General features: G+C 37.5%; 1 pseudogene; it reads left to right on the plus strand.

The window, feature by feature from the left end:
• Positions 1 to 13227: 13227 nt before the first annotated feature.
• Positions 13228 to 14158, plus strand: LOC139186989 (olfactory receptor 1165-like; annotated as a pseudogene).
• The last annotated feature ends 419 nt before the right edge of the window (positions 14159 to 14577 follow it).

Raw genomic sequence — 14577 nt, forward strand, 5'->3', positions numbered from 1 at the left:
TTCAGAAGTCCAATAGGACTGAAAAATCACTTGAATTAAAGTCAAGCTGTGTATAACTCAAATAAATATGTTTATGTTCATATTATGCCTAATAATTTTCTTATGTATTTCTGATGCTAGTTTACCTTTATTTTAAATAAATATATGATTATGTTTCAAATAAATTGTATGTTGCATTTTACATTTTTTTGATGGTCAGGATGAGCTACAATTATTTCTGAGTTAATATAGAAATAATACATTATGGAAGTCAGAGTGATGAGAAGATATATATTGTTAGAGACTCATTTCTTACGCTACAGTTTATGTTGTGATTTGTAACTGTTGCAAACACAGATGATGACTCTGTTTAGTGTCAGGGTTAAGGTTAGGGTTAGGGTTAAATTTGTACTCAGATTCTCATAACTAACTCTTTTGATTCAGTTCTATAAAATGCAACTTTTAGCTTTTCACAAAACTTTATTTTACTCCAGGTAAAATGAGGACTTTTGAGTTTTCATTATAAAAATATTACCTGATTTTAAGCAAGAAGATCCTGAAAATAATATCTAGTCTCTGTATGCATCACTAATTTTTTGAATACCAGTATAATATAGTTCAATAAAAGGTGTTTAAGATGATACTGAATACTGAGAAAAAGTTAAACGTATTTCTAAGGAGATATAATGATTACCCAGTGATAAAGCCCAAGTTAAGAACTGCTCTATTTTCTCTTCTTCTGACATATATACTCGTTCATGTCTCAGGTTTGCATTCATAATCCAAAGAAGAAGAAATGCTCTTTATCAATAATAAAGTATGAAAAAAATTATAATAGATTAACAGAGATGTTTTTGAATAACTGGGCCTAATCATGAATCTACCTCATTCGGTTTAATAAGTCTTTCTTATATTCCTTTGAAGTACCTGCCATTACCACATATTCTTTATGATAACGTTGAAGTAAATCTCACTATCCATTAGAGCAACTTCTGACATCTTTTCTTCCCTGTAAGTGGATCCTGTTTATCCTTGACCGTTTCATTTTCACACAGACTTCAGTATTTATTTTGTTCATTCTTTTAAACCCTGAGACTCTTAGGGGCTCTAAAATTTACATCACCTGTTCTTTAGCTCTGCGTGTTAAAGCATGCTTGGCGGTAGCCATGCCCTCTCTGCTTCATTCATCTACACTCCTTCGTAATGATAAGATCATATTAGCTGGTTTTTATTTTACCATTGTTTTAATTTATTTATTTTTATTTTTGGCTGTGCTGCCCAGCATGTGAGATCTTAGCTTCCCAACCAGGGATAAAGCCCGTGCTCCCTGCAGTGGAAGCAAAGAATCTTCACCCCTGGAACACCAGGGAAATCCCACCATTGTTTTTATTGATGTGACTTTGCCATTTGATGTATTTCTTATTGTCATTACTATGATTGATTCAGTTTCTGAGGGAAAAGAGAGACAACAAAGCCATGTTATATATTGAGTTTGACATACTGAATTAAAAATAATCCAAACTGTATCTCTTTCTTTACTGATTAGGGGAAAAAATGGGCATAGGTAAAATTATACAGGCATGGCAGATAAGATATATTGTGAAGAATCATTAATAAGAGATTACAAATCTTAGTGAAATAAACACCTTCCTTGAAAAAACATAGCATTCAATCTTATACAATAAAAATAGAAAATCTAGGTAAAGTCTTATCTATTAAAGTATTGAATGTCTGTGTGTACTTGGTCATGTCTGACTCTTTGTGACCCCATGGACTTTAGCCTGCCAGGCTTCTCTGTCCATGGGATTTTCCTGGCAAGAATACTGGAGTGGGTGGCCATGCTCTTCTCCAAGAGATATCCCTGACCCAGGATCGAACCCCCATCTCCTGTGTCTTCTATATTGCAGGTGAATTCTTTACCACTGAGTCACTGGGGAAGCCCAAAGTAATGGAATTTGTTTTCAAAAACTTCCTAACAAAGAAATCCTATGCCCTGTTTATTATGTTGGTGAATTTCTCAAAACATTTAAGAAATATTGTCAATCATGCACAAATCTGTCTAGAGAATAAATTGAGAGGATACTTAATAATGCATTATATTCATTGAGTTTTTAACAATCAATTCAAACAAAGCTATTGTAAGAAATAAATTTATAGATCAATCTTTCTCATGAGGTTAGATAATGAATATTCAAGACAGAATATTAACACACTGAGTTTTATTCCAGAAACTGAAAAGTGGTTTAACAGTCATGAATTAATAGCCACGAATCAACATATTAAAGCAAAAGGGAAGATATATCATTCTTGCAATTTACAGTTCTAGAAAAATAATTTGGTTAAATACAAAACTCCTTCCATTCTGAATGGATGACTTTTCTCAACTCACATTTAATAAAATTGCTATTAGCTATAAGAAACTTTAAGCAATCCTCATATTAACTACTAAAATTACTGTGATTAATTTTAAAATACTTTGGCTGTAATACTATGTATATATCTAAACCTACATCTCCCCAAGAATGTACAAATCCAAAGGCAGTCCCCTAGAGTTTTACTTGAAGAGTTCATATTTCCTTGATGGCTGTGACAAATATTTCTAGTATCCATGTGTTGAATAGAAATTAATCTCTTCCTGATAAGAGTGTGCGTGGCTCAAATGGTAAAGAATCCACCTTCAAGGCAGGAGACCTGGGTTCAGTCCCTAGATTGGGAAGACTCCCTGGAGAAGGGAATGGTCAGCCATTACAGCAGTCTTGCCTGGAGAATTCCATGGACAGAGGAGCCTGGCAGACTACAGTCCATGGGGTCCCAAAGAGTCAGGCATGACTGAGTGGTTAACACTTTCACTTTCTTGTTAGAGTATAGAATGTCAGAAATAGGCTATCATTGTGAAAAATATGGCCTGCTGACCATGAATACTAGAAATGGCTTGCCTTTGGTGTAATTAAGGTATTCAGGGGTTACAGCTTAGCTATCAATAGTTTATTTTTAATCTTCATGCTTGCAGGAGACCTGCGTTCGATCCCTGGGCCGGGAAGATGCCCTGGAGAAGGAAATGGCGACCCACTTCAGTATTCTTGACTGGAGAATTCCATGGACAGAGAAGCCTGGTGGGCTACAGCCCATGGGGTCACAAGAGTTGGACACGACCGAGAGACTAACACACACACATACATGCGTGCATGAATAAGTCTTGCAAATTATACTTTAAAAAGTCATTTCTATTTGCTCACCATTAGAATACAATGATGCAATTGATATTTTTATATATACTCATTTACGCACCACTACTGCATTCAGTTATTATTTTTTCATATTTTGGTTGCAGATTCCTTAGAACTTTCTATATACAGAATCTAGCTGGCAAGTAAAGACAGTTTTACTTTCTACTTTCCAGTAATTATAATTTTCTTTCCTTATTCAGCAAAAAGTTAAAATAAGATGTTGAATAAAAGTGGTTGAGGACATTAGTTTTTTGGTTGTTTTTATACACAGGGTTAGGAGAAAATCAAGTTATTTTACTTTATGTAGAGAAGACTCTATACATGGACATCACCAGATGGTCAACACCGAAATCAGATTGATTATATTCTTTGCAGCCAAAGATGGAGAAGCTCTATACAGTCAGCAAAAACAAGACCAGGAGCTGACTGTGGCTCAGACCATGAACTCCTTATTGCCAAATTCAGACTTAAATTGAAGAAAGTAGGGAAAAGCACTAGACCATTCAGGTATGACCTAAATCAAATCCCTTATGATTATACAGTGGAAGTGAGAAATAGATTTAAGGGCCTAGATCTGATAGATAGAGTGCCTGATAAACTATGGAATGAGGTTCGTGACATTGTACAGGAAACAGGGATCAAGACCATTCCCATAGAAAAGAAAAGCAAAAAAGCAAAATGGCTGTCTGGGGAGGCCTTACAAATAGCTATGAAAAGAAGAGAAGCGAAAAGCAAAGGAGAAAAGGAAAGATATAAGCATCTGAATGCAGAGTTCCAAAGAATAGCAAGAAGAGATAAGAAAGCCTTCTTCAGAGATCAATGCAAAGAAATAGAGGAAAACAACAGAATGGCAAAGACTAGGGATCTCTTCATGAAAATCAGAGATACCAAAGGAACATTTCATGCAAAGATGAGCTCGATAAAGGACAGAAATGGTATGGACCTAACAGAAGCAGAAGATATTAAGAAGAGATGGCAAGAATACACAGAAGAACTGTACAAAAAAGATCTTCACAACCCAGATAATCACAATGGTGTGATTAATGACCTAGAGCCAGACATCCTGGAATGTGAAGTCAAGTGGGCCTTAGAAAGCATCACTTCGATCAAAGCTAGTGGAGGTGATGGAATTCCAGTTGAGCTATTCCAAATCCTGAAAGATGATGCTGTGAAAGTGCTGCACTCAATATGCCAGCAAATATGGAAAACTCAGCAGTGGCCACAGGACTGGAAAAGGCCAGTTTTCATTCCAATCCCAAGTAAAGGCAATGCCAAAGAATGCTCAAACTACCGCACAATTGCACTCATCTCACACGCTAGTAAAGTAATGCTCAAAATTCTCCAAGCCAGGCTTCAGCAATATGTGAACCGTGAACTTCCTGATGTTCAAGCTGGTTTTAGAAAGGGCAGAGGAACCAGAGATCAAATTGCCAACATCCGCTGGATCATGGAAAAAGCAAGAGAGTTCCAGAAAAACATCTATTTCTACTTTATTGACTATGCCAAAGCCTTTGACTGTGTGGATCACAATAAACTGTGGAAAATTCTGAAAGAGATGGGATTACCAGACCACCTGATCTGTCTCTTGAGAAATCTGTATGCAGGTCAGGAAGCAACAGTTAGAACTGGACATGGAACAACAGACTAGATCCAAATAGGAAAAGGAGTACGTCAAGGCTGTATGTTGTCACCCTTCTTATTTAACTTATATGCAGAGTACATCATGAGAAACACTGGACTGGAAGAAACACAAGTTGGAATCAAGATTGCCAGGAGAAATATCAATAACCTCAGATATGCAGATGACACCACCCTTATGGCAGAAAGTGAAAAGGAACTCAAAAGCCTCTTGATGAAAGTGAAAGTGGAGAGTGAAAAAGTTGGCTTAAAGCTCAACATTCAGAAAACAAAGATCATGGCATCTGGTCCCATCACTTCATGGGAAATAGATGGGGAAACAGTGGAAACAGTGTCAGACTTTATTTTTCTGGGCTCCAAAATCACTGCAGATGGTGAGTGCAGCCATGAAATTAAAAGATGCTTACTCCTTGGAAGGCAAGTTATGAACAACCTAGATAGCATATTGAAAAGCAGAGACATTACTTTGCCAACAAAGGTCTGTCTAGTCAAGGCTATGGTTTTTCCAGTGGTCATGTATGGATGTGAGAGTTGGACTGTGAAGAAGGCTGAGCACTGAAGAATTGAGGCTTTTGAACTGTGGTGTTGGAGAAGACTCTTGAGAGTCCCTTGGACTGCAAGGAGATCCAACCAGTCCATTCTGAAGGAGATCAGCCCTGGGATTTCTTTTTTTTTTTTTTTTTTTTTCCTTTTTTTTTTTTTTTAAATTTTATTTTATTTTTAAACTTTACATAATTGTATTAGTTGGGATTTCTTTGGAAGGAATGATGCTAAAGCTGAAACTCCAGGCTTTGGCCACCTCATGAGAAGAGTTGACTCATTGGAAAAGACTCTGATGCTGGGAGGGATTGGGGGCAGGAGGAGAAGGGGACAACAGAGGATGAGATGGCTGGATGGCATCACTGACTCGATGGATGTGAGTCTCAGTGAACTCCGGGAGTTGGTGATGGACAGGGAGGCCTGGCGTACTTTGATTCATGGGGTCACAAAGAGTCGGACAAAACTGAGCGACTGATCTGATCTGATCTGATCTGAGGATTTCTTTTCTGTTTTCTGCTTTTACATTAAACATAATGCTAGCTAGAGGTACTTTTGTAGATGATCTTTATCAGATTGAAGCAATTTTCTTATATATCTTGTTTGCTGCTATACAGGTAATTGTTTTTGTTCCTCCCCCCCCCCAAGTCATTATTTATTTTCCTATCATATACTGTGATATTTTATTTTCTAATATTTTATTCAGTATTTCTGTAATGAAGTACATTAGTTATCTTGATCTTTTTTTTTTTTTTTGCAACATCTTTGTCTGTTTTTGTTGTTGATGGTTGTTGGTTAGTTACTAAGTCATATCTCTTTTACAACCCCATGGATGATAGCCTGCCAAGCTCCTCTATCCATGGGATCTCCAGGCAAGAATACTGGGGTGGATTGCCATTTCCTTCTACAGGGGATCTTCCTGATCCAGGGATAAAACATGTGTCCTCTGCCTGTCAGATGGATTCTTTACCTCTGAACCACCAGGGAAACCCATGAAACACCAGAGATGTCCCAAAACTCAGAAAATGATTAGAAATATTGGTGGTGGCTCCTCCTCACTGTAGGGGACATCCACACCCTTTCTTTCCTGGTGTGCCTCTCTGCCTTGCTTCGATCTTACCTAAACAGTTTCTCTGCCTGCTCTCCCACTTGTGCTATGTCTCTAAAAAAAAACTTCATACCTTCATTTACAATTTTTGCCTCCTTGAGAAATGCATTTTTTACTGGGGACAAAAATATATTTATATACTGATGATTGCCAGTAACCCGCATGTCAGCTATCAGTTTTTAAACTATAGAGTGCCGGGAGCCGGCATATTGCTATTGAGTGCATATTGCATATTGAGTGCAGCACTTTCCACAGCATCATCTTTCAGGATCTGGAATAGCTCAACTAGAATTCTATCACTGCCAGGAGCCAGCGTGAGGAGCTCCACCCATGACAAAGGTCATGAGGAAAGAGGCTCGGTATACGCAAAGGCAGGATCGAGCCTCAGGAGTCCCCCTGGAAATTCTCGAGCATCTACCCCCAAAACCAGAGTCTGCCTACTTTCTGCTTTGTGCTTTCACCTACACCTCTGACTTTATGGGGGGCTGTCCCCTACTACCTCTCTCTGAAAAAAGAGTTAGCTTACAGCTCCAGTTAATAATTCCTGGGTGTGACAGTGTTTCAACCTGCAAACTCCTTTGGAAGTCCTCTAGCCTGCCTGAATAGGTTTTTCCAGCCACATGTGATTGCTCAGAGCCTCCCAACTGTGAGAGGCATGAGATGTTCTAAACTGTCTAAATACAGATTCCTTTGAGCAGTTAAAAGATTGATTAGAAATTGTATTGGTGAAGGGATTTTCACTTGTTGGGCCAATGTTTGCTGCTAAGTCTCCATATCCCTTACCTGCTGTGTCCCTGGCAGTGTATTGATTAATATAATTGGTGTAAATGGTAGCTTTAATGTTTGTAACCTGGGACCCTTGAGTTAATTCTTTTTCTTGTTATAGCCCACCACACCTTTGCTCTGTAGGAATGCAACTTTATCTAATGCTTTTGGAGGGTGGCGCTTGACTTATCACCTTTAGAGAAAAATAAGTTTTCTGAAGAAAGGGTCTTAAAATGTTAACAGGCCTCCGGGCCAGAAGATGATGCAAATCACCTAAACTTTTGCATATGATAAGTTTGCAGGAAGAAAGCCTGGCTTACTGCATGACTCTACCCCTTCCCCCATTATCCTCTATGCATAACTTAAGGTATAAAAACTACTTTGGAAAATAAAGTGCGGGCCTTGTTCACCAAAACTTGGTCTCCCCATGTTCTTTCTCTTACCTTCTGGCTGAATTATTCAGCCTCTTTTCTCCACTGAATTTCCTCACTGAGCTATCCTCATTCTATTACTCTTTATATCCTTAATTAATGTTTAATTAAGCAGTTGTTTCCTGATCCTCTCTGACGCCGTCCCCGCTTCGAATTCCCTGGATCCACCGGGGCTGGACCCCGGCAATAAAGTTATGATTCACACATTCTAAACTAATTAATCATTTTCAGGTTTTGCACTTTGTTGATTGAATTGTCTTTGCCTCTTCAACCAAATCCTGGGCTCCTGAAGGTCAGGAAGCAGGTCAAAGAATTCTATCATTGTACTTGCACAGCGCTGGGTTCTAGATATTTGTAGCTGAAAATCAAATCCAGAAATCTTTGGTTTCTATCATAGAGGTTTCTTAGAACCTCTGTCAGAATCACCTGCGAAATCAGTTGAACTCACGGATATTTGGCAGTGAAACCCAGGAATGTTCATTTTAAACAAGCCTCTTGGAATATTCTTATGTACATGGATGTTTGGGAATTAGAACGCTGTCACATACAAATAAACACAATCCTAAGTACATGTTTCACACAAGGTATAGGCAAGTTAGTAACAGCATCAAGTTTAAATAACATTTCCACTCTTATTTCCTCCTCTAGCCCCTCCTCCCCTTCCTGTCTGAATCATCCTCCTGGAGCAAAATCTTAATCAAGTCCTCTTTCAACTAAAACCTTCCCAATTGTGAGACTATAAAACCCATGATCATAAGCTTATCCTTTAAGAATCTTTATGGCCCAGTTGCAATCAAAAGACATAACTTTTTAACTAAGAGCACAAATTCTGTGGCCAGAATGACTGAATTCAAATCCCAATGCCTCCAGTTTGAGTATGAGCTATATTAATGGGATGAAGAAAAAGTGTTGCATATAACTCTTATTGCTCTGTTTATTCAAATATCCATGCATGTTTTTCTGGTGCTATTTGTTACTTAAATGCTTGACAGAATTTACCATTTAATAGTATGGACCTGGGGTTCTCTTTGTGGGAAGATTTTTAACTGAAAATTCAATTTCATAAGAAGATAGAGGCTATTCATGTTTTGTATTTCATGTTTATTTGTATGGTTCAAATGATTTTTCTACATCAACTAAGTAGTCAAATTTTTTGGAAGAAAATTCTACATAATACTCCCTAATTATTTTTTCTACATTGACAGCATCTGTAATGAAGTCCCATTTTTTTTTCTTGAGTAGCAATTGTGTTATGATCTGTTATTTTTAATCAATTTATCTATCAGATGATTGATTTTATGTATCATTTTAAACATCAGAATTTTAGTTTTGCTCAATCCCTTATTTCTACTTCACTGTCCATTTTCTATTTTTGATCACCGTTCTCATCTTTTCCTCCTTCTATTTATTGTGAGATTAAAAACTGTGTTTGCTTTCTTATCTTCTTGTAATGGAATCACAAATCATCAAGTTTCTTCTCGTAAGTAAAACATTCAAGCAAGTAGGTGCTATTTTAAATAGAATGAGATATAAATGGAAAGATTACAAAGATGTTGACCTCATGAGTGACAAGTAGAAGTCTAAACTAGTCCTTAAGATTCCCCACCACTTGGTGCACACATATCTTCAACTAGCCATTCAATTACACATTAATCTGGGAGCTGCTGGCAAATAATTTCAAATTATAACTAGTTTTAAATCAGTTGATCATGAGAAAAGAAGACTATCCTTATTGGTGAGTCTCATATAATCCGATGATTTGTTAAAAACACTTGAATCCCTCTTTAAAGAGATGTGTGAATTATAAGAGGGTGTTGAAAGAGAGATTTTAAGTGTGAGAGTGACTTGAGAGGAGAAAACAAAGCAGATACCTAGGAGTGGATTCTAGGAACTGTGAATAACCCCAAAACAGATGTCAAGGAAACAAGACCTTATTCCTACAACTTCAAGGAACTGCATTATTCTAACAACATGAAATGAGCTTGGAAGAGAACCAGTTTCTAGATGAGAAACTTGATGACACTTTGATTTCAGCCTTGTGGTAACTTGAAAAGAGGGACCAGGTGTATTGTGCCTAACTTTGGGCATACAAAATTGTGAATTAATAAATGAGTATTTTTCAAGCCACTGAATCTGCAGCAGTTTATTATGATGAAATAGACAATTAATATACCACACAATTCAGCAAACCTATCAATTGCATTATCGAAAAATGTATATTCAACAAGTTTTAATAAAACAGGAAAACATTGAGATACAATAATAACTGCAAATGCCAGAATATCATATTTCTATTCAGTGTGATATTGAATATGTTTTTTTACAAATATAGATGTTCAAATAAGAAAACTTAGAGGAAAGACTTGAAATAAACATAACACTATGCTTGGTCTATGGGACAGTAATTGTGATTTTCTCTTTCTGAATTTTGGAATTCACGTCTTCCATGATAAATATAAATAGGTTGATTGCTAGTGTTATTTTTCTAAGATGAGAAGATAAACATGCTCAAGCTTCCTATATTATATTTTAAATCATAAAATATAGGAATACAGGATTTTCATTAACTTGTCTTGTTTGTAGCTCATGGAAAACAACCCAATCAAAATTCTCTGGGGTGTGAATCCCCAGGTCACTCAGGTAGACGTAAATATACAGCATGGTCCCTAAGTTTAGTTTGCAAGTATTGCTTACCCTTGACAGTGTCTCTATTTTTTAATGAGAAAAAAATGTAATTTTCTTGATGACTTTACTGAAATATACTTTGGAAGAAGTTACAATACTCTTATTACAAGCTACCACAATTTTAATTAAATGTAAGTATTTTTTTAAATACTTTTCAAGATTCTTATTTAAATTAAAGAAGTCTTCAGTAAATCAGTCTATAAAGACTATATGGCTTCTCGTGAGTTGTGTAAGTGATTTACTTTAATTCTGATGTGGGAAACTTTGAAATTAACCATAATTTTGGCAGAGAAGCGCCTATGCAACCCCAGTAGCAATGAAATGGTACTCATTTAATTCATTAAAGGGTAAGAATACAAGATATTGAACTTATTTCTTATATCTTTAATATTCATGGGATGCATCTAGTTTTGAACTTTGCTTATATAGCTGAATGATGTCTTTGGTGGACATTCAAGTAGTAGTATTTGTTTTCAATTAAAAATAATTTTAAAAAATAGGGAAATATTAAAAAGAGATCTATAAAACTGTAGAGGAATATGCCAGACTTTGCATTAATTTTTTTGAGTTTAAAATCATTCAGGTGAAAGCAAGTTGGAGCAGTACAGCAAATTTGAGTTCTGAATTAAACCCCAAAGTAGTCTGAAATATGTTGCCTGGTATTTGATATTAAAAGGTAATTATGCTTTTATATATCAAAATGTGTGTATTTTGTGCACAAAAACTAAAATTCCTGCGGTGAGTAAAATGAAAGAAGTAGCTATCAAGCAACCTAGGTAACGCAGTGATACTGTGCATGCCAAGTCGCTTCAGTCCTTTCTGACTCTTTATAAACCACCCTATGGACTATAGCCCACCAGGCTCCTCTGTCCATGGGATTCTCCAAGCAAGAATACATACACACCTCCAGGGGATTTTCCCAGGGATAGAACCCGTGTCTCTTATGTCTGCTGCATTGGTAGTTTAGTTCTTTTAGAGATCACAGAAATCCAGACAGAAGTGCTCAGTTTGCAGGTAATTTGTATGGAGATGATTTTGAATATGGGTAAGCATTTGAGCATGATTTTAAACTAAAATTGAATGAAAATTAGTCCTGAAGGATGGCTGTAGGTAGGCTAAATAAAGATAGCTGCTGAGTAGATGGGTGGTAGCTAGCAATAAAGACGGGAGTGTATTTTGAAGAATATGTTCATTTTGCCCTAATTACATTTTTCACAGCCTTAACCTTGGATGGAAAGGAAATCATAGAGATACAGACAAGGACAGGGAAAAATGGACAAAATGAAGTTTATCCCTTGATGGCTTGAGACATTAATGGAAATGTGCAGCTAAGAAGGAAACATTAGAAAATAAGTAAGTAAGAAAAAGATTTCCTCTGTGTATGCATTTTTTTCTACTTCTTAGTCACTATTTGCACCATTTCAGACTTCGTAAAATTATAGGCAGTGCTACATTGTAGAATATTTTGGGGTCAAATATTTCAAATTAAAAGTAAACATGAAAAACAGCATTAGAAATACAAGAGAAGAAACTAAATTTGGTGGGGGCCATTTATTACATGTGAAATTAAAGTCTTAAATGTTTTAGAAAATAATTAAAGTTGGACTTCCCTGATAGCTCAGCTGGTAAAGAATCCGCCTGCAATGCATGGGACCCCAGTTCGATTTCTGGGTCGGGAAGATCTGCTGGAGAAGGGATAGGCTACCCACTCAAGTATTTCTGGTCTTCTCTTGTGACTCAGCTGGTAAAGAATCTACCTGTAATGTGGAAGACCTGGGTCCAATCCCTGGGTTGGGAAGATCCCCTGGAGAAGGGAATGGCTACCCACTCCAGTATTCTAAACTAAATTTGGTGGGGGGCATTTATTATGTGTAAAATTAAAGTCTTAAATGTTTTAGAAAATAATTCACTAATTTAAGTTATATTTTATACATAACTGTGTAGTAAAAGCAAATTCTTAGAATTATATTCTATAGGTAAGGTTTCAGAGAGCTTAACTTGTCAGAGACATATTAATAAGTGACTGAGGTTAAATTTTAAGGCAAGTTGACTTGATTAAAGAGTCTAGATTGTTAACAAGACATCATTCATATTCTCTAGGAGATACAATATGTGACTTTTTACCAAGGTTTGGCCAGTTGGTGAAATCATTAAGGGAATGTAAACCTGAGGCTTCTCTGATGAGGTGGGTGCTGGATCTCTCAGTTGTGTGACTGGCGACTCCATGGCCTATAGCCCTCCAGGTTCCTCTGTCATCAGATTTCACCAGCAAGGATCCTGGAGTGGGTTGCCAGTTCTTTCTCCTGGGGATATTCCTGACCCAGGGATTGAACTCATGTCCCTTGCATCTCCTGCACTGTCAGGAGGATTCTTTATCACCGCACTACCTGGGAAGCCTCTCTCTGATAGGAGAGCACTAAGGAAAAGTGAGAGAAAAACAGGACATCTTGAGCAGGTAGAAAGGCCTGAACAAACATAAGAATTTGCAAGCACAATCAACAAGTTCAATTAAATGAAGCTAAAGAAAGGAATTCTCCATGTGGAGAAAAGGGAGACAGAGCTGGGAGAAATTCAAACAAGGACATTGTCTGAGTCACCGTGACACTCAGCTCTTCCCAGTCCATCCTCTCCTTGCCTCTCCATCAGAAGCTGACTTGCACTCTCCACACCTGTAGACACACAGTATACCATTTGGGCTCCAACTGTGTCTTATTCGTATTCCTGGGAAATCCCAGACTTCACCACTGCAGACCAGTCCCCTGTCCAGGCTGGGAAAAAAAAAAATACCCTCTATTTCTGTCATGTCTGGTTGCTTAGGGTGAACTCTGGTTTTCTCTGGCAAAAACCATAGTGATGGATGAGAGAAGTCAGAATCACCTTCATCCTCTCAGGTTTCTCAGAATACCCACAGCTCCAGGTGCCCCTATTCTTGGTCTTCTTCACTGTCTATACAGTCTCTGTGGTGGGGAACCTGGGTATGATTGTGACCATCAGAATCAATCCCAAACTTCACACCCCCATATACTTCTTTCTCAGCCATCTCTCCTTTCTTGATTTTTGTTACTCTTCTATAACCACACCCAAACTCTTAGAGATCTTGGTTGTGGACACAAGGACTATCTCCTACATGGGTTGCATGCTGCAGTTCTTCTTTGATTGCACACTTGTGATCACGGAGATGTTCATGTTAGCAGTGATGGCCTATGACCGGTTTGTGGCTGTTTGTAACCTCCTGCTCTACACAGTTGCTGTGTCTCCTAAGCTCTGCAGCCTCCTGGTCACTGGAACTTACACATGGGGTGGAACGTGGTCCTTGACAATCACATGTTCTCTTTTGGAGCTGTCCTTCCAGGGTTCTAACGTCATACATCACTTTGGCTGTGAGCATTCTGCAATCGTCTCTGCCTCTTGCTCTGACTCTTACTTCAGTCAGATGACATGTTTTATCATTTCTACTCTCAATGAGGTGTGTTTCCTCCTGATTATTCTCACCTCCTATGTTTTCATAATTGTCACATCATCAAGATGCCTTCAGCTGGTGGACTCTGAAAAGCCTTCTCCACCTGTGCCTCCCACCTGACTGCCATCACCATTTTCCATGCGGTCATCCTTCTTCTCTACTGGGTACCCAACTCCAGAAGCTCATGGCTCTTCATCAAAGTAGTCACTGTGCTTTTCACAGTAGTCATCCCCATGCTAAATCCCCTATCTACAGCCTTAGAAATAATGATGTGAAGGAGACCATCAGAAAATTAGTCAACACCAAAATCTTTTCTCACCTAATGTAATTTTGAATGAGAAGAGAGATAGAGGAGAGCACTTTCTTAAATGTACTTTACACAGTGTGTTGATGGTTATTACATTTTTCTTCAAATGTGTGCTTATTCGCTGATTAGTGTGATCTTTGAGACCCCTTCTCTGTCCATGGGGAATCTCCAGGGAAGAATACTGGAGTGGGAAGAGTGCCATGCTCTCTTCCAGGGGATCTTCCCAAGCCATGGATGGAACTCATGTCTCCTGAAGTGCGTGTTGATTCTTTAGTGACTGAGACACAATGGGATACAATCTATATATACATATAGATTGTGGATACAATATATATATTGTATATATATATATATGTAGATACAATATATATACAATATATACATTATTATATATACAATATATATGTATTATATATATTGTATTATAATATATAATACAA

This window comes from Bos indicus, chromosome 14, assembly GCF_029378745.1.
Source record: "Bos indicus isolate NIAB-ARS_2022 breed Sahiwal x Tharparkar chromosome 14, NIAB-ARS_B.indTharparkar_mat_pri_1.0, whole genome shotgun sequence".
NCBI classification, from domain to species: Eukaryota; Metazoa; Chordata; class Mammalia; order Artiodactyla; family Bovidae; genus Bos; species Bos indicus.